At 42.3% G+C, this 20,752-nt stretch overlaps 6 non-coding genes across 6 annotated transcripts; 3 read left to right on the forward strand and 3 right to left on the reverse strand.

Annotated features, from left to right (window-relative positions):
* The first annotated feature begins 10,646 nt into the window (after positions 1–10,646).
* Positions 10,647–10,718, forward strand: TRNAW-CCA (transfer RNA tryptophan (anticodon CCA)). Its single transcript has one exon. It is a non-coding gene; the product is annotated as a tRNA-Trp (tRNA).
* A 1,018-nt stretch (positions 10,719–11,736) lies between these two features.
* TRNAM-CAU (transfer RNA methionine (anticodon CAU)) lies at positions 11,737–11,808 on the forward strand. Its single transcript has one exon. It is a non-coding gene; the product is annotated as a tRNA-Met (tRNA).
* A 1,969-nt stretch (positions 11,809–13,777) lies between these two features.
* On the reverse strand, positions 13,778–13,850 carry TRNAR-ACG (transfer RNA arginine (anticodon ACG)). The gene has a single exon. It is a non-coding gene; the product is annotated as a tRNA-Arg (tRNA).
* Positions 13,851–14,169: 319 nt separating this feature from the next.
* TRNAS-AGA (transfer RNA serine (anticodon AGA)) lies at positions 14,170–14,251 on the reverse strand. The gene has a single exon. It is a non-coding gene; the product is annotated as a tRNA-Ser (tRNA).
* A 2,656-nt stretch (positions 14,252–16,907) lies between these two features.
* On the reverse strand, positions 16,908–16,980 carry TRNAR-UCG (transfer RNA arginine (anticodon UCG)). Its single transcript has one exon. It is a non-coding gene; the product is annotated as a tRNA-Arg (tRNA).
* A 2,289-nt stretch (positions 16,981–19,269) lies between these two features.
* On the forward strand, positions 19,270–19,341 carry TRNAW-CCA (transfer RNA tryptophan (anticodon CCA)). The gene has a single exon. It is a non-coding gene; the product is annotated as a tRNA-Trp (tRNA).
* The last annotated feature ends 1,411 nt before the right edge of the window (positions 19,342–20,752 follow it).

The following is a 20,752-nucleotide window of genomic DNA, read 5'->3' on the forward strand; positions in this document are numbered from 1 at the left end:
TAACGGCCCCAACATTTCCCCCTCTTGATGCTCATCTTATCGTTAATTATGGGTGTCAGTCATGGGTAAGTACTGCATATGGGGACTATGAAATTGTAGCAAGGCTGTTAGCCTAGAGGTTACATATTGAGTTATACATTAGAGAATACAAGATCCAAAAATTAATGATATAATGATTAACAAAATAATTATAAAATTTTTTTTTACCAATCACCTTTGATCCAAGAAAATACTGATGACCAAAAAGGAAGATTATCAGTAGACATAACTTTCACCTGGTTTTTTATATAGTTAAGAGTGGCTGATACATTGCCGGATAAATCAGGAATATACACACATTATTTAACTGTAATTATGGCACAGGTCCCTCCCTGGGCAGCTCTAAGTATCTGATTTTGAATCACTGCCTTTCTTGTTTGTATTTGTTCCTCATTTAGAGCTTGAATTGCCTTTTCATTATCCAGGAGGGCCTGTTTTGTGAAGTTAGTTAGAACCTCTGCTCTAATCATAATGTCTGTTGTCCCTATAGATGGTATGATTCTTAAAGAGATGGGAATACCAGACCACCTGACTTGCCCCCTGAGAAATCTGTTTGCATGTCAAGAAGCAACAGTTAGAGCTCGACATGGAACAACAGACTGGTTTCAAATTGGGAAAGGAGTACATCAAGACTGTATATTGTCACCCTGTTTATTTAACTTATATGCAGAGTACATCATGTGAAATGCCAGGCTGGATGAAGCACAAGGTGGAATTAAGATTGCTCGGAGAAATATCAATAACCTTAGATACGCAGATGACACCAGCCTTATGACAGAAAGTGAAGAACTGAAGAGTTCTTGATGAAAGTGCGAGGAGAGTGAAAAAGTTGGCTTAAAATTCAACATTCAAACTCCAGGGGTTGGTGATGGACAGGGAAGCCTGGCGTGCTGCAGTCCATGGGGTTGCAGAGATGGACATGACTGAGCGACTGAACTAAACTGATAGATGGTATGAACAAGGCAGCTATATAATCATAGCATTTAAACACAGACCTTACCCAACATGCATGTAAGTAAGGCAAATTTACTGGGGCTTGTTGCAAGGGTGGCTTAACACTTCCATGAGCAAAGGCAAAGGCAAATCGTAATGTAAGGCAGCCTACCCAACCAACTGGAAACCATGGCCATAGGTTTGATCTACATAGCCATTGAGTGCTGTTAAGGGTGCCATCTAATCCCAGGATTGTACTTCCAGTCTGAGCCAGGCCAGCCGGCTGATAAATCTGGGTCATAAGTTACCTCTAATATTTGTTCACATTGCTCAGAGGACAAATATCCCACATATTTCAATTATTTTTGATCTATGGGATGGTCACCAAATCCAGCTTTTTGTTCCCTTTGTTCCCAACAGACAGCGGCAGGGACAATAGGATGACCTTTTACTGGGGTCAGCCAAAAATATTCATTCCATATCTGGTAAAATTGTTCAAACTACCTGATGGATTGGCCCTTCTTACTGGCCATTGAGTTCTCATTCTTTTTATCTTTTAAGTAAAAGGTATAGGCTTTGGCCACTTTTGTAAGGCTTGCATTTACCTCAAATGTTACCCCATGGCCTTGATCAATTTGGTTAAAGTCCAGGTTATGCCAAGTAAGAAGCGGCAGGTTGTGAGTTACCAAGGAAGCAAATGCTTCTCGTTGCTGTCTCAAAAACGAACAGAGGGAGCTAAAGTCCCCTCTGCATAGGGCCCCACCAAGGAAGTCCATCCATCACTGACAAAGGCATGGCCCCACAAACCTAACAGTTAGAAGTATTATGGAAGTTTGCATATGAGTGGGCCCAGGACAGGAACACAGTATCCTGTTTGCAGTCCCGGTAGGGTCATCGTGCTGATCAGGAACGGCAGAATTATTCTCAGTGGCTCCATCCTGAATCTGTGGTCACCAATGGAAGACAAGTCAGGTCTTCAATGGCTCCTCTGAGTTAGAATGGGTGTTCCAATGTCCCTTTTCCTCTGCTGCTGTCTTGAGCTGGGTGCGGTGAATCTAGGGAGTGATACCTGCAACTTTAGCTGCAGAGGGAGTGGTTAGTACAATTGTGTATGGCCCTTTACAGGTGCGGGACAGCGTCTGTTGCTTCCAATCCTTTACCCATACTAAATCTCCTGGTGAGTATGGGTGTACAGTAATGTCTAGAGAAAATGGAATGCTTTTTTGAACATAAGGGGTGATGTCATGATCACCTTTCCCAATCGTTCTGTTGCTGTGACACCTCCATCCCTCCTTTCTGTAATAGGTTGCCTTTTACTTCCCGAATAAGAGGGGGAGGCCTCCCGAACATTACCTTATAGGGGGAACACCAGGGGTGGGGGGTGTCATTCTGATCTTCTTTAACCCTAGTAGTAGCATATCCATCCAGGGGGCTCCAGTCTCTTGCACCCATTTTGCCAGAGTTACTTTGATGGTCGGGTTTATTTTCTCAACCATCCCTGAACTTTGTGGTCTATACGCTGCATGTAGTTTCCATTTGATATTCATTGCTTTGCAAACCAATTGGAGTAACCGCCACAAATGCGGGCCGGTTATCTGATCCTATACTCAGAAGGAACCCAAACCTAGGAATAATGTCTCTCAGCATGCCTCGGGCAACTTCCTTCACTTTCTCAGGCCTGGTGGGATATAAAGGTACCTACCATCACCAGTAAATATTTGTATCCTTGGCATGGCTTTACCTCAGTGAAGTCCAGGTTCAAATGGTGTGGTCCCCTTTAACTGTATTCTGGGAGGGGCTGTGGCCTTGGAGCCGGGTTATTCCTGGCGCAGGTTACCCGTCGTCAGCTTGCATCTGCACACGAAGCTGTTAGACGTGGTATGACAACATAGCGGGCTAAAATTCACAAGTCTTGTCTTTTTCTAAATGGGTGGACTGATGGAAGTCCATAACTAGTTGAAAGGCCAACCTAGAGGGGATGAAGAATCTCCCACCCGGGAGCTCCCACCATCCGTCCTCCCGCAGTGTTCCTGTTCAGTCTGCACCCAGGCGGTTTCTTCCTTGTCACAGACTGGGGCCGCTTGGCCGGTTAGTAGGCTAGACACCACAGGCGTCTCGGTAAGTTTGGTTGCTGTTGGCTGCTCCATCAGTCGAAGTTCCGTTTCGCCTGTGGTGTGTCTGCCCTCTGGTGGCCCTTAGAGTGCATTACTGCCACCGAAGCAGTTTCCACACTGCTTCCCAAACCAACAAAACTTCCTCTGTATTTTTTCTCTTTGCCAGTTGCAGTCAATAGCCCCCTTTCTTTATATATGGCCCCGTGTACGTGTAAGATAGCAAAGGCATACCGTGAGTCCGTGTATATATTTACCTTCTTACCTTTAGCCAATTTCAGGGCCCCGTATGAGCGCCCAGAGCTCTGCTGAGTCGACCAGTATGAGGGGAGTCGTCCTGCTTCGATTACTGCATCTGTTACCGCGTATCCAGTTTTCCTGTGTCCTTGTTCCAAGTAGCCGGTCCTGTTTGTGTAGTAAGTCTCATCTGGTTGACTTAAGGGGATGTCTCTGAGGTCTGATCAGCTAGAAAAGACTTCCTCTAGCATCTCCTCACAGCTGTGGCTGGGAGTGCCTTGGCTCACCGGTAAATAAGTTGCTGGGTTTAAAGTCTGACAGGGTTCCACCCTTAATTTGGGGATTTTCATATAAAAGTTCTTGGTAATGCAGCATCTGAGAGGTGGAAAGCCACCTTGCCCAGGCCCCATTAGGAGAGTGACGATGGCATGTGGCACTTTTATTATAATAGTCTGTCCCATAGTTTGTCAGCCTCTCTCGTTAAAATGGCGGTGGCTGCCACTGCTCTCAGACAAGGGGGCCACCCAGAGGCTACAGGATCCAACCTTTTGGGTAAATAAGCCACAGATCGCTACCGTGAGCCTATTGCTTGTGTCAGCACTCCCACGCTACTTGTTCTTTCTCATGGACGTACAAAGTGAAAGGTTTGGTTAAATCAGGGAGGCCTAGTGTGGGGGCCTTTACAGCTCTCTTTAATAGCTCAAAAGCATGATTCTGTTCTGGACCTCAAATTAGAGAGTCATTCCTGGGGCCTTTAGTGGCGGCACACCAAGGTTTAGCTGTCTGTGAAAAGCCAGGTATCCAAATCCAGCAGAATCCCATGGCTCCCCAAAATTCTCTCACTTGCCTTTTGGTAATAGGCTGGCTTATCTGATTGATCTGTTTCCATTCTAAGCCCAAGGCATGCCTCCCCTCCTTTATAACAAATCCCAGGTGCTTTACCTCAGTCTGGCAGATTTAGGCCTTTTTTCCATGACATCATATATCCGGCCTGTTCTAGCAGGCCCAGGAGAGCCTGAGTTCCTTCCCAGCATTGAGTACGAGTCTCTGCCATCAGAAGTAGGTCATCCACATATTGCAGGATCTGGCACTTAGCATCTGATGGGAAGGAGAGGAGGTCTGTTGTCAGGGCTTCCCCAAATAATGTAGGAGAATGTTTGAATCCTTGTGGCAGCTGAGTCCAAGTCATCTGGGTCTTTCGACCCATCCCAGGGTCCTCCCATTCAAAAGCAGAAATCTTTTGACTAATTGGAGCCACTCTTATACAAAAGAAACCATCTTTCAAGCCCAAGCAGGTAAAATACTGAAGAGGGTGAGGAAAAGCTGGGCTATGTCATCCCACACAGGATGGTGGGTCCTAAAATAGTCTCTATTAGGTGAATTGTGCCCTGTGGCTTCTCAGAATAGGGAGGGGCATGCTTTTGCCAGTTCAAGAGATCCGTGGTGGAGAACGTCTGTAGTAAACAGCAGTGGGGCCAGGTTGGATGTGCTTGACTGGCCCCATCTACGGTTCCTCTTGGACCTCCCTGAGAGGCACCTGCAAAACCTCTCTCTCTTGTGGCTTAGTAGACCTCAGCTGCCTCTGAACACTTGGCTCTCCCCTTTTCCCCCTCTTCTAGACTGGGGTGAGTGGGTATAATGCTGGCGCAGTTTCTCCCACCATAGTCAGTGGCACAGTAGGAGGGAAGGGAGCCTCTTCCACTGGTGGAGATGGGGGAGGAAAATCTCAAGGGGGATATCTTCATTGTTAATCTAACTGGGGCAGCCTGACCTTAACTCCAATCTTGTTTTTTGATGTGTTTGCTATCTGTGGGGAGGGAGGTCTCCAAGGAGACCTGGCTCTTCTTTAACAATGGTTTCCTCATTCTTGGGCAAAGTTCAGGCCCAGTTCATATCCTGCCTTAAGATGGCTGACAGGCCTCAGATGGAGTTCCTCCTGCCCTCCCCATAGCGGCCCCAACAGGGTGACTTCAGAGATGTGTCACCTGTGCAGGGGCATGGGATCCATACTCGGTAGGGGCCACACTTGGTTTAAGACTCTGCTGTTGCCGTCTTGAAATTCTTAATAATTTTATCTTTATATATTTTAAGTGAAGTCCAATGGGCCACCTGAGCAAGGTCATGAGGAGGGGGTATGTGCACAGTAAGTGTGTTCACTGTTTTGGCAGCTCCATTCAAGTTATTTACGATGCCCCATGAGCACAGAATTCCAGGGAGGCCACAATGTGGAGGAGTTCAGAGAGACTGAGTGAGTATGAGGTTGGCAAGTTGCACACACAACTGAGATAATGAGGTGCTGACAGGCCCTACAGGCCATGCTTCCCTTTTGATCCAAACTTTGCTTCCCATGTGAAAAGAAGCCAATGAAGTCCTAAGAAACACAGTCCTATCGTACCCTTTCATGGGCTACTTCCTTGTATTTGCCAACCATTTATGCTGACGATGGAGAGGGAAATGGCAACCCACTCCATTATTCTTGCCTGGAGAATTCCATGGACAGAGGAGCCTTGTGGCTGAAGTCCATGGGGTCACAAAGAGTCAGACATGACTGAGTGACTAACACTTTTGCTGAAAATGATGACATAGAAAGTCAGGAAAAGATAGGGCAACACATCCTTCCTTTTCCTCTCATTCTTTCTTATTTATCAATAAGTCAAAGACTGTGTCATAGAAGGAATATAAGTGAAGAAAAGAAATAATGGCAATGGGGTTAGTTTTGTGCATAGTTTCCACTGTTCCGGTAAGAGTGAAATGTATGTACATGCTATGAGATACAAATGGCGTAACTGTTACTGGGTTTGAGTGGTGTAATTGTTATTGAGTCCAAGCTTTCCCTGCTCACCACTCAACACCAATAAACTGATAAACACTGAAAACCAACAACCAATCAATACCAATAAAGATGAGATGTTGAGACAAGGAATGGCAACTGTATTGGGAAAGCTGGCTATTTTCTCAGATAGCAGGCTAGTGTCTCAAAATAACCACCTTATTGGGATCTGGATGCCTGTTTTTTTAATAGAACAGAGAGGGTGTAAAGTAAAGTAAAGTAAAAAGGCCATTAATCTTACAAATATATCCTGGAGTGAATTGCCAGCTTCAGGGAGAGGATGTTTTCATTTTTTCTTTCTTGTAACCATCTACAGGTGGACAGGATCAGGATATTTTCCTGAACAAAGGCACTTTGGTTTAACTTCCCGGCATACAGGCAGGGTTCCCTGAGGTAGGCAGATGATGTATAGACATCATCCTTTTAGTGAACAAAAGCAATGGGAAGCAAAGGTTAAAGTAAAAGAAACCAATCCAACATGTAGTCAGATTTTGTTCTTCCTTGTAACATAATTTTAGTGATTTTACTTGGGAGTTAAGTGCTCTGATATTTGTATTTAAAACTGAAATTGCATATTGTAGAGTCCAGTAAAATCCATGTTAAGAATTAAAAGTCTGATCTTTCTTTACTTACAATAGTATTAACTATCAAATAAAAATCACTATGATGAGTTGAGGGAAAGACAGGCTATGGAGGATTCAAGAGAAAAACCTTTCTATTTTAGTATTTTTAAAAGCACTTTCCCCACTTTAATAAACAATAAAGGGACCATACATTTTTATCGTATCCTGCAAAGTCTGTAGGCTCAGCTCTGTATAGAAATGGCATCTGCTGGAGGTAGGGTAGAAAGGGTGAGTTTTCTGGCTTATTCCAAGGTCATAGTTTGGTGACAGGTGGGCAGTAGTACTGCTGGGACAGAATAGCAAGAAGGAAGCGCTGAGCAGCTGACGTTGGCAGGCTAGTATCTGTTGTGTCGGAGATGCCTGTGCGTCATTTGGACAGAAACATCCTCAGATGGAGAGGCAGGCCTGGGGCTTAAGAGAAAGATGGGTTATACATGGGAAGGGGGCCTGGTGTAAGCGTCAAGGTCATTCAAGGCACAGAGAGAGTGAGGGCAGGACAGCCATTTACATTTGCTCAACACTTGCTAAGGCCTCTAATAACACATTTGTTCCTTGAACCTTTGGAGGTGGGGGCTCCTGGCCCCATTTTACAGATGAAGAGGCTGCTCAAAACCTTCCCCAACCACTCCCTCTCTCTTTCTCTCTCTTCTGTGCTTAATTTTTCTCCATAATATTTAGATCACTCTCTGACATATTGCATGTTACTTACCTGTTTTCTCTCTCCCTCTCTCTAGCATGCCAAGTCCCTGAGGGCAGACTTTTGTTGAATTTTGAGTACTGCTATCTTACCCTTTTGTCTTTGTCTGAGGTCTGACGTGAGGACTCTTCTGAGACAGGTTTTGCAGAATTACCTGTACAGAAATAGATGAATAATACTGTAAAATATAGTAAAAGTTCAATATTCTTTGATTCCCCACCCCTGCATGTTTCTCTTCATTTTGTCATGTATAAAGCATTCTATTTTCTTGATTCTCAATATTTTAGGCTGAAATAAAATAAAACATGGGTATTAACATATACATGCTACTCCATACAAAACAGATAAAAAACAAAAACTTACTGTGTAGCTCAGGGAACTATATTCAATATCTTGTAATAACATTTAATAGAAAAGAATCTGAAAAAGTATATATATAAAATACGAATTCTTTTTCTGTACACTTGATGCTAATACAACATCATAAATTAACTGTACTTGAAAAGAATCTTTAAAAATGTAAGTAGGAATCATTGTCTGTGTTGTTGTGTGAGGAGAAAATGAAACAGTATCTATAACACTTTATAAATAAAGGTCCCTGAGGAATGTCAAAAGCTACTGTTGAGAAAATTATTTCTTCCCTTCAATAACTTGTCTCTCCTGCTTTTCCTACCTCTCTTTCCTCCTTCCAGCCCTCCTCTGCCACCTCTTTATCCTCCCTTCCCTTCCTCCCAGCTCACCTGACTCTTGCTCCCTCTTCTCCCTCCTTCCTCTCCCGGGCTCTAGTCCCTTTTTAGGCCTCTTCTGTTGATTATCTTTAGGCTTTCCCGCCCCCCTGGTGGCCAATATGCATCACTGCATGTGCTCTCTAGACGTTTCTTTCTGCCCAGCTTGGATACAGAATATAGGGTGAGGAAGTGAAGCGCAGCAAGAATCATAAATTCGTTTACAAAATAATTATACATTGTTAGTGAGGTAACACTTTTTAGAATTTTGGAAAAATTTGGGAATTTTATGTCATGTGTAGCATTTGTGTGCTAGTGACTCCCCCGTTACATTATCACTTCGTGTATTATGTAATGTAGATGTAATTATGCTATCTAGAGTTAAGCACTAAAATGTGGAATATTGATAAGCAAGCGACAGTGAAACTATTGTATGAGTGATACTAATTGATTTATAACACCCATAAAAAACCATAAACAAAAAATAAAACCCATAAATCTCAGTTATTCATCTCAGCAAATGCTTGTTTTTCTCTCCGGCAACATCTAATGCAGATTTTCTGGTTGGTCTTCACATGGTCGCTGAGATATTGAGTGACTCTAGAGTCGAGGACTATGGAGTCCTCTGCATTTGACAGATATAAAGGCAAAGGGAGAAAAGATGAACCCCCATGAGAGGTTTTCCTGGGTTAAGTTTCAAAGTTGCAAACTGGCTGGTTACAATTTTCTTTACATTGTATTGTCCAGATCTCAGCCACAGGGCCAAAAGTAATCACAAAGGAGGCTAGGAAATGTAGTTTAGACTGAATGTTTCTGTCCCCCTAAAATTCATATGCTGAAACCTAATTCCTGATGTGATGGTATTTGGAGGTTGGGTCTTTGGGAGGTGATTAGTTGGAGCCCTTATGAATGGGATTAGTGTCTTTATGAAAAAGAACTCCGAAGACTCCCTGGCCCCTTCCACCATGTGAGGACACAGTCATACTGAACAGCAGATGCCTTGATCTTGGACTTTCCAGCCCTTCAGAACACGAAAAATATATTTTTTTGTTTGTTTAAGCCATCTACTCTATGATATTTTTGTGATAGCATCCCAAAGGGAAAAAGACAATTGTATATCCAAGAAGAAAAAGAAAGACTGGTAACTACTCTAGCAGCCTCTGCTACAATAATTTATCATATGTTCAGCGTCACAGAGGATCCACAACCAAAAGGAGGGACATATATCAACTCTGAAAGCCTGAGTTCTTAGACCACTACCATTCCCCAGGTAAACTTCCTGGTATTTGTTCTTAGCGGGTAGCAGTAGCCAGGGGGTGGTGGTGAGGTGGGTGTGGTAGCCAAAGGGGGCATATTAAGTGGAGTGCAAGCTGACCGCTCAGATGGATCGTGGAAGAGGCTGTGCCTTAGCTTTTAGTCTAGTTACTTGTAATAGGTAATAAATAAATATATAAGTAAAATATATGGTATACTAGATGCTGATACATAGTATGCAGCATCTAGCCTAGGAGAAGCAAGGAAAAGAGATAAAGACAATCAGAGGTACGCAGGTTTGGGACTACTGGACAGGATATTCTGAAAAATGATCCACTTCTATAAAAAGGACACTGAAAATTAAAGTTTCCTTTTCTTAGTCTTGAAAAATGAGTCCAGAGCTCAAGATTCATTTTTCAGAATATCTTTTTCTAGGAGTTCAAAGAGACCTCTCTACTACTTAGATCTTGGAAAACAAGCTCATTGAGATTAGACATCCAACTGCAGTTTCTCAGACAGGTGCTTTAACCAGCCTAACCACGGTGCCAGAATCACTTGTTTCCTCAGGCCAAATTAAAAAAAAAAAAAAGGGTTTCTTGCTCTTCTTAGGGGCAGTTTCAGATACAGTGTGCAGATTCGGAAGAACTCTTGCAATGTGAAATTAATCATTTCAACGAAGCACAAGAGTGGGTTTAAGAAGATGATGTTATTTTGCAGATAGGAGCTGCACAGTTAAACTGGCCGTCCCCAGGTAAATTCGTTTCCTCGAAACACTAGTATGTGGTTAGCAACTACCAGCAACTTTGGTAACAAATTCAAAACCCTGATCAGCGTCCCTGATTAGGGGGAGGGCTACGGGGTGAGGGGAGGGCACTCTTTGTTACTCTTACTCCAACTCAGAACGCCCGACTTTAAACCGAATGTCTGTTATTTCTAAAAAGACAAAAACAAACCCCGAATGTCTATTTTTGACGTATATGGAGAAAACTAGGCAAGAAAAGGAAGGAGATAGAATAGGAAGCAATGGAAATAGAAGCATTTTCGGAGGCAGAGAGAATCAGTGATTGAATGGACAGCTGTTTTAATCCAAGAGACCCCCAGGCATTATTTTGTATCCAGCTGCATGGTCTTCACTAAGTATCAATAATTAATTTCATAGATCAGGTTGACAAGTAAAGGAGCTAAGTGCCCCCGCAGGACCTCGTGGCGCAACGGTAGCGCGTCTGACTCCAGATCAGAAGGTTGCGTGTTCAAATCACGTCGGGGTCAATTGTTTTTAGTGTCTATGGGATGCACTGGTCTGAAACTTGGAGGGAAAAAAGATGTTGCTAGCTGCCCTTAACGCTGCCCTTTAGAAAGTAGGTAAACACTCAGGTGTACACTATAACTGTGCTTGGGGGGTTTATTTCTGGGTCCATAAAGACATTTTTATTCTTTTCTGCAAAAGATATTTTTCTTTTATTGCAGACGTTCTGAATTTCAGTCTTTGCCAACTGCCAGCTCACTTCTGTGCTCCATGTCCCATTTCCTTATCCACATCTCTCTCTCCAACGGTCCGAAGCTTCCCACATCTGACATTACCTGCTTCACACCTGGATCAGCTTTTCCTTGCCAGAAAGGTTACACAGCAAGCAAAATCTTGGCTCTCTGCAATTCCCCTACTCCAGCAAACCAAGAAGGAAGTCAGTTCATCTCCAGATGCAGAAAACCTGAGCATAATTTTTTGTTTGGTTTGCCAAATTGAGACTAGAGGAAATGAACCATTACATCAGAGAAAGTAGTCCCCTGGACTAGAAGTTCTAAGAACTCCTTAAAAATCTGTTTTTTTTTTTTAAATGTACAGGACTGTGTATTATTTTCTTACCTGAGACTCAAGCACCCTCCAACAGATTATGAACCAATACATTACAGCACAGAAGAAAAGGAAAGCACGCTTATTTTATCAGAACCTATTACTTTGTATAACTTAGAATGGCTTTGAAACATGACGTATGGAATATCAGCAGATGTTTTGTTATCGATGTAATGTACATGTTCACATAACACATGGTAACAGACATTGCATCTAAGCTTGCCAAAATAGTCGTTCTCTATTTCTTACTAAGACTTTTCTTAGCAGTTAGTTTAGGCCCTTGGCCATCGCATTATAAAACAGAGATTACTGCTCTGGGGGAAGAGAAAGACAGAAATAGAGAAAACAGTTCAAGAACACACTCAGCTCTGTAGAGTTGGAAAAAACCAAGTCTGTAGAAAGCTGAATATTAAGTATGAGGGTACCATTTGTTGCAGCAGAGTGGCGCAGCGGGAGCGTGCTGGGCCCATAACCCAGAGGTCGATGGATCGAAACCATCCTCTGCTAAGATGTTTCTTTTCCTCCAGAAGAGAACTTTGAGAGTAGAGAAGAGAGTTTATTAAGAAAATTTGGCATTGTATATCTTCTTTAGTGAGGTGTTTGGCCCGCTTTTTAAGCACATGAAAAGCGTATGTCTTGAGCACAAAGTAACTGTGAGATACCGCCACACACCTATTGTTGGTTTTCAGTCGATCAGTCATATCCAACTCTTTGTAACCGCATGGACTGCAGTATGCCAGGCTTCCCTGTCCTTCACTATCTCCTGGAGTTTGCTCAAACTCATGTCCATTGAGTGGATGATGCCATCCAACCATCTCATTCTCTGTCGTCCCCTTCTCCTCCTGCCCTCAATCTTTCCCTGCTTCAGGGTCTTTTCCAATGAGTCAGTTCTTCGCATCAAGTGGCCAAAGTAATCCAGGACACTGAACATCAAATGCTGATGAGGAGATGGAGTAACAGGGACAGTCATTCAGTGCTAGTTGGAATGCAAAATGGTACAGCCACTGTGGAAGACAGTTTGCCAGTTCATATGATCCAGCAATTGCCCTCCTTATTAAATTGCCTGAAGGAGTTGAGACTTCTGTCCACACAGTTGTTTATAACAGGTTTATTCTTAATTGCCAAATCTTGGAAGCAACCAAAATGCCTTTCAGTAGGTGAATGGATTAACTGTGGTACATGCAGAGAATGGAATATTATTCAGCCTTAAGAAGAAATGAGCTACTAAGCCATGAGAAGACATGGAGAAACCTTAAATGCATATTACTAAGTGAAATAAGCCAACCTGAAAGGCTGTACATACTGTATCATTCCAATATATGACATCGTAGAAAAGGCAAAACTACAGAAACAGTAAAATCATCATTGGTTGCCAGGGGTTGGTGAGAAGAAGAAGGATGAATAGGCCAAGCAGAGAGGATTTTTCAGGCAGTGAAAATCTTCTGCGAGATGCTATAACAATGGATAGATACATGCCTTTCTGTTGTTCAGTCACTCAGTCGTGTCCGACTTTTTGCAACCCCATGGTCAGATTTGGAGAAGGAAACGACAACCCACTCCTGTATTCTTGCCTGGAGAGTCCCTTGGAGAGAGGAACCTGGCAGGCCATGGTCCATGGGGTCACAGGAACACAACTGAAGCGACTAAGCACGCACGCACGCACGGACTGTAGTATGCCTGTTTCTTTGTCCTTAGTTATCACCCAGAGTTTGCTCAAACTCATGTCCATTGAGTCGGTGATGCCATCCAACCATCTCATCCTCTGTCATCCCCTTTTCCTCCTGCCCTCAATCTTTCCCAGCATCAGGGTCTTTTCCAATGAGTCAGCCCTTCTCATCAGGTGGCCAAAGTGTTGGAGCTTCAGCTTCAGCATCAGTCCGTCCAATAAATATTCAGAGTTGACTTCCTTTATGATTCTACATTTGTTTAAACCCTTAGAATGCACAACATCAAGGGCCAATTGTAATGAAAACTATGGACTTCAGTCCACAGTAGACTCATCATTTCTAACAAAGGTACCCACTCTGTTGACGATTGGGGGAGACTATACAGCTGTGAGAAGGTGTGTGCACCTTCCTCTCAATTTTGCTGTGAACTAGTAATTGCTCTAAAAAACTAAATCTTAAAAAAAAGAGAGAGAGAAGAAAAAACTGCTATCAAGAAATCTTCTCTTTGTGAGACTTTCATTTTTAACTCTCTGAGAATGATGCATTTGAAAGGTGTTCCCTCTTTTATGTTTCCCTCATACACCTAAGTTTCCCGCAGTTTCAAAAACAATTCAGTGATGTGATTTAAAGAAAATTTATATATGTAAGAGAAGAACAGAGAGCTATAGCTGATGCCTGTGTATTAACACTTTTGTCATTTTGTATAGAGTGATATTGTAAAATAAATAGAAAATTAGAAAAGCTTAACACGGAGGCCTGGAGAAGCCAGGAATTTGTGGAACTTATAAAAAGGGCATTACAAAACGCAACGAGCCAGCCAGGAGTCGAACCTGGAATCTTCTGATCCGTAGTCAGACGCGTTATCCATTGCGCCACTGGCCCAGCTGTGGATAGTAGAAGGATTACAATTTTAGAAAAAGGGAAGTTGTGGCATCATTGTTGCTCTAAATATGAATGTGTGAAATCTTTCCTTTCTGTTTGAGAACCTGAGAAAGCTCAGAACTGAAATAGAAGAAAGTCTTACTGGTTCTTTTTTCTAACTCATAAAATATGACTCCTTCATGGTCTATGAGAACCCTGTTTCGATGTAATTTGTAAAAGGTCTGAGAGAGTGTTTAATATTTAAAAAAATATCTTGAAATTGAAGGTCAATCCGACCAGGCAGAAATTTTATTTTGTTCAAAAAGAGGAAAAACCAACTCGTAGTCGGCAGGATTCGAACCTGCGCGGGGAGACCCCAATGGATTTCTAGTCCATCGCCTTAACCACTCGGCCACGACTACACCTATACATAGTTTCTTTCAATGTTCTGCATGTTACTATATATCATTTATTTTAAGCAACTTCAGTGTTTAGTCATTGAAAAGGGCAATACAAAAGATGGTAAGTTCCATTAATAGTTGATAAAATCGAAGAGGAGTCAACCAACTTTATTTCCAGCATGTATTAAACTGAGAATGGTCTTTCTCTAGAGAGCAAATCGCCATATATTGCAACAGTTTTAAAAAAAAACCCTCTTACTTCTGCTGGAGTAGGAAATTAATGCTCAATAAATAATCTGGCACAGCTGTTCCTTACAGACACTTTATGTCTTTAGACATTTGATCTAGTGCCTGGAATATAGTAAGGGCTCAACTAAAAGTAACAGCTTTTGTAACTGTTATTTTTAACTGTTAAAAATAACTGTTATTTGTAACATATTTTAAAGTAACAGTTATTTGTAACTGTTATTTTTAAGTTCAAGAATGAGGATCTATCAAAATATTCCCCATAAAGCCCTATCTCCCATCTCTTCATAAAGCTCAAAATATTTTAAAGCAGTAGGTAGAATATTTTTGATTAAAATAGTAATACAAAAATATTCCTGAGAATCAAATCCACTTCATCACATGGGACTTTTTCTCACAGAGTATTTAATACTCTATAGATAATGTTTAAAAATATTTGCAGAGACCACCTCCAAAGCAAGACCAGAACCCCAGGATCTTCACTTTTCTGAAACTACACAACCATCACCACAATCTTAACTGTATGTGCATGCATGTGGGTGTGTTAGTGTACAAGTAGAAGATTTCTGTATTTCATCAACAACTCCATTTCATGAACAGAAGGAGGACAGGGCATGATTTATAAACTCCTGCTTATGTGCTGATAGGTTGAAAATTACCTCCTGCAGCCCAGACCTCATGTCTGGGCGCCAGAAAATACAGTTGTCCTAGTTACTTCTTGTTGCATGTCCATGTGCATCTCAAAAGCAATACATCCCCAAATGAAAGCTCCATTCTTTCCTTCTAAACTTGGGTCTTCTCCAACAACCTAGATTTTTGTTTGACAGGAGCACCCAGGTACCAAAACCAAAGACTTAGAACTCCCCTTATATCTGTTCTCTAACTCCCTTTCCAGAGGCCACAGGTTTCCAGGTCTTTAGTTCAACCTTGGAACTGCTTCTCAATCTCTTTTCCTCCCAAGTGTCAAACCCATTTTCTAAGATCAGGTTCCAACAGTTTCTCATAGGCATAACTGCAACAATTTCTTGGAAGTTTTCTGACCTCTGGTCCCTTGTCCCTGAAGAGATTCATTCCTTTCTTCATTGTTTCAAAATTTGTATTCTGGGCACAATTACAGGACAAACATTTTGCTAGGTGCTGCTCGCTCAGTGGAGAGCCACAAAAATATGGCTACTGTTCTGAGAAATTTTCAGAGTGAACAATTGCAAAAGTGAATGTTTACCACTGAGTTTGATAAGTGAGAGGTCCAGTGTGCCTTAGTAGCCCACAGGAAGAATGTAGATCCCAATCATGAATATCTTAGGTGGCTCCCTGGAGAGTCACTCAATAAACACCAAGTTTCATGAAGAATGTTCCAATTATACCTTATCTCTGGTCAAATGGATACTCAATAAATATATGTGGGATGAACCATGTTTAAACTTAGATCTGAAGGATGTGTGAAAGTGAGCCAAATTGGAGATGGGAGCAGTGTTCTAGACTTAAACCTGGTGAAATATGAGATAAATGAAAGAAAGTGTTGTCTGGCTGGAATGTTGCTTTTTTGGAGGGGGAGAAGGAGGGAGAGCAGTGAGAGATAACACCTTGGAGATGTAATTTAGGGCAGATTATGTAGGCAGGGTTATGTCAGCACTAACTGATGTGTTAATCTGAGAATGCAAATCAGATTAGGTTTCTCCCCACCTTTAAAGTCTTTAAAATTACTTTGTGGCCTTCAGGGAAGATCACAAGTGGCGTAGGAGTCCCTCATCACCGGCATCTGTCTAATTTTCTCAGTTCTTTTTCTGACCACTCTGTCAAGGGAGCCTGGATTCCTGAGGCAAGAAAGGATCTGCCCTTCCTGGCACAATGCTGGTTTCTTGATGTTGACCCTCTGTCTTGTATCCTAGGAGCCATGTGCTCTTCTCCCAGGGCTTTTGTTTAAATAGGACAGCTTCTGTCAGTACCCCCCCTTTTTTTTCTTTAATTAAACTTTTACTGTAAAAAATTTCAAACATTTAAAAAAGTTGAAAGAATCAGGAATTGTCTATATATCCACCACCCAGATTCAATAATTGTTACCAGATTCCTTAGCCCCACTCCCCAAATTCTAATTTTGTAGTTCAAGTATAGCGCTGAGAGGGAACGAGGACAAGCTGAGAAAGTGTGCATTTCTAGGAAGCTCCTGGATGTTGCCATTGGTTCGATGACCAAATTTTGAGAAGAGCAGACCAGAACTAACTAGATAATGTGGATAAAGAAACAGACATTGGACGGGTAAAAAAGACACATAAAGCAAAGGAAAGGGTGTTGAGAAGAAATGCATGGAGGATAAAACTACTAAGGAGATAAGGATATTTCTGATTACGAACTTTAATGAAGAAAATTGGGTTTTTAAGAATGATCGTTATAAAGTTCACAGTTTATAAGCAGTAATAATTTAAGCACCTAACAACCACGAAGGGATTCGAACCCTCAATCTTCTGATCCGAAGTCAGACGCCTTATCCATTAGGCCACGTGGTCTGGCTGTGGTTGTCATGCTGTGTTTGGATAATTCATTGAAAGAAAACAATCTCAACTATCCTTGTAGCATGTGTTATTGTTCTCTTGCATCGGCAGGCAGATAGCATGTGTTATTGTTCTCTTGCATCGGCAGGCAGATTCCTTACAGCTGAGCCACCAGGGAAGCCCATAATTGTAACATAGTGAGATATTGTTGCAAAAAAGGACATTTCCAGCTCCTAAAAATCCTGCTATCTAGCTGGGGAACTAGATTGAACCTGAGGGTTAAAAATGCTGTAAAGTTAAAACAAGGAGATGATGCTACAATAGCTAATAATAGAGAGTGCTTTATCTTTTCATGCGAATCTGAAAGGCCACAGTAGGGAAGGAATGCTTGAGCTGAGAGATGAAGGAGAGGAATAGAGCTGGATTGTTTTATTTACTCAGGGGATCACCGCTGCCTTGCGGGGGTGGCTTTCAGGTCAAGATTGTGGATGAAAGACAAGAATTCGCTTTTGTGCACTCCAGAAATCCCACTCAAAACAGCCCCCAAACTTAAATTCAAATAGGATCAACATTTAGGGAGAGAAGGCAATAGCAACAAACTTGTCATCTGGAAAGCCGACTGAAGTGTGATACTTTGTTGACTTGTCAGACCGGAGAAAGCTGAATTCTAAACATGTGGTGTAGGAAAAGTGAAGAGGGGATCGGATACACACCACAGAACCTCCATCCTCACGCCGCTTGCCAGGCTGAGGAATTGTCAGCAGTGGCTTCACCTGAAAACTGGCTGTTAGGAACTGAATTGTGTCCTTCTGTCTGCCTCCCCTACTCCCACCCGCGCCTCATATGTCGAAGCTCTAACACCTCAGTACCTCAGATGTGACTTTGGAGACAGGGCTTTTAAAAAAGTAAGTAAAGTAAAAAAAAGGTCATACGGGTAAGCCCTGATACAATGACTGGTGTCCTTATTTTAAAAAGATCAGGACACAAACACACTGAGGAAAGACCGTGTGAAGACCCAAGGAGAAGAACCCCCGTCTATAAACCCACTGACAGGGTTGTTCTTGAACTTCTAGCCTCCAGAACTGTGAGAAGATAAATCGTTGCTTAAGCCATCCAATCTGTTGTACTTTACTATGGCAACAAACTAATATCACCTTGCCTCTCCACCATCCTGGAAGAAAACGGAAAATTATTATTATTTTGAGTGAGCAAAGTATCCAGTTGCTAGGCTCGGGCAGTGATTGTCAGGCTTTTCCCTTCATCACGATCAGGGAGGTTTTGGTAAAACAAAGGCTGCTGGGGTCCGCCTCCAGACTTTCTGATTTTGTAGGCCTGGGGTGTGGCCGAGGACTTGCTTCGCTAACAGGTTCACAGCTGAAGTGCGTGCTCCTGGTCCGCGAGCACTTTTTAAGAATCACTGGCTAGAGGAGGCTCTACTAACACAGAACTGGTAGAAAATGCTAAGAACTCAGTACATATTAGCGATTTGCTTTGAGTTGTTGTGACCTGAATGGCAAGTGTACAGTACAGACAGCAGAAGGCTCTCGGAATTCCACTGAGAAGTGAGGGGTCAGGAAGACAAGCCATCTATGCTACACTTGTGAGGATAAAGCAGCTTTTTACCAGGTTGAATAATGGGACCTGGTGAGCGCTGAGGTAGGAGGGGTGTGTGGGACAGGGTGGTGGGTGCAGGGTCAAGGACTGGACACTGCAGGGAAGGGAAGGCTGGGGATCTTTTTGAGAAGAAAGACCCTGATGCTGGGAAAGATTGAAGGCGGGAGGAGAAGGGGATGACAGAGGATGAGATGGTTGGATGGCATCACCGACTCAATGGACATGAGTTTGAGTGAACTCTGGGAGTTGGTGATGGAAAGGGAAGCTTGGGGTGCTGCAGTCCATGGGGTCGCAAAGAGTCGGACACGACTGAGCGACTGAACTGAACTGAACTGAGGTCTAGTGAATTTATAGGAAAAGTGGTTGTTCGAAAATCATGGCCATTCTTAATCCTGTTTCATTGTGGATCTAAGCTGAGTACGTACACAGTTATTCTCAAGACAGGAAAGTTTAGACAGGTGGGAAGATAGAAAGTGAGAAAACCAATGAGTTTCCCCTATGCGGAGCCCTGGGGCTTTTGGGTTAATATTTAATCTTTCTTATCTTTCTCTACCAAGCATTAGCGAAGCTATGAATAGTGGGGAGAAAAATAATCAAGTTTACCAATAAAAAGATATATCTTTAGGACCTGGGGCAAGGAGAAGGCATTATTTAAATCCTAATTTAGAATGGTATCCTCCTTTCACCCATGACCTCGTGGCGCAACGGTAGCGCGTCTGACTCCAGATCAGAAGGTTGCGTGTTCAAATCACGTCGGGGTCAACTTTTGGGGAAAGGGAGCTTTCTTTCATAAAGTTGCTGGCCAGTTTGTGTTTGACTCACATAATCTCTTGAAGAGGAACCTCTTCCCAGAAATTATTGAAGATCTGGCAAATAGAAGTAAAGAGAATGTAGATCAACTTAAAGCATTAAGCTTATGATTTTTATTTTGCTTTTCAGGAATACCAAAGAGTAAGTAAAAGGATGGAAATGATGAAGGAGATGGAGAGGAGGAAAAGGGGGTTAGGGGAGAGAAGATGGCGGAGGAAGAGGAGGGGAAGGAAGAGGGGAAGAGGTATATACTCCAACCCCAAGTAAGTGGATGTCTGTAACTCTTGACATCCTGTTTGCTACCTTGTAAGAGACTCCCACCTGGGTAAGCCAGATTCACAGAAAATATGAGATAGTAAATGTTTGTTGTTTTAAGCCACTAAGTTTTAGGGTAATTTGTTACACAGCAGTAGACAGTGAGCACATTTTATCTCAAAATCATCTCCTATGTCTACCAATACTAATATATATTACGATCCTTATCCAATCCTTATTCACCAAAAATCCAGATTTTGAAAATCTCACTAAATAGCTCAACTTTGCCTTCTCACTCTGAGACACTATTGAGATTCCTGACATAATGTTCTCTCTTGTCCAATAGCCCATCTTTGCATGAACTGTTCCCTTGGTATCTCTAATTTTCTTGAAGAGATCTCTAGTCTTTCCCATTCTGTTGTTTTCCTCTATTTCTTTGCATTGATAACTGAGGAAGGCTTTCGTGTCTCTCCTTGCTATTCTTTGGAACTCTGCATTCAAATGGGAATATCTTTCCTTTTCTCCTTTGCTTTTCGCTTCTCTTCTTTTCACAGCTATTTGTAAGGCCGCCTCAGACAACCATTTTGCATTTTTGCATTTCTTTTCCATGGGGACGGTCTTGATCCCTATCTCCTGTACAATGTCACGAACCTCCACCCATAGTTCATCAGGCACTCTGTATATCAGATCTAGTCCTTTAAATCTATTTTTCACTTCCACTGTATAAGGGATTTGATGTATAAGGGATTTGATTAGGTCATATCTGAATGGTCTAGTGGTTTTCCTACTTTCTTCAATTTAAGTCTGAATTTGGCAATAAAGAGTTCATGATCTGAGCCACAGTCAGCTCCCGGTCTTGTTTTTGCTGACCGTATAGAGTTTCTCCTTCTTTGGCTGCAAAGAATATAATCAGTCTGATTTCAGTGTTGACCATCTGGTGATGTCCATGTATAGAGCCTTCTCTTGTGTTGTTGGAAGAGGGTGTTTGCTATGACCAGTGTGTTTTCTTGGCAAAACTCTATTAGCCCTTGCCCTGCTTCATTCCATACTCCAAGGCCAAATTTGCCTGTTACTCCAGGTGTTTCTTGACTTCCTACTTTTGCATTCC

Source organism: Muntiacus reevesi, chromosome 20 (genome assembly GCF_963930625.1).
Source record: "Muntiacus reevesi chromosome 20, mMunRee1.1, whole genome shotgun sequence".
Lineage (NCBI taxonomy): Eukaryota > Metazoa > Chordata > Mammalia > Artiodactyla > Cervidae > Muntiacus > Muntiacus reevesi.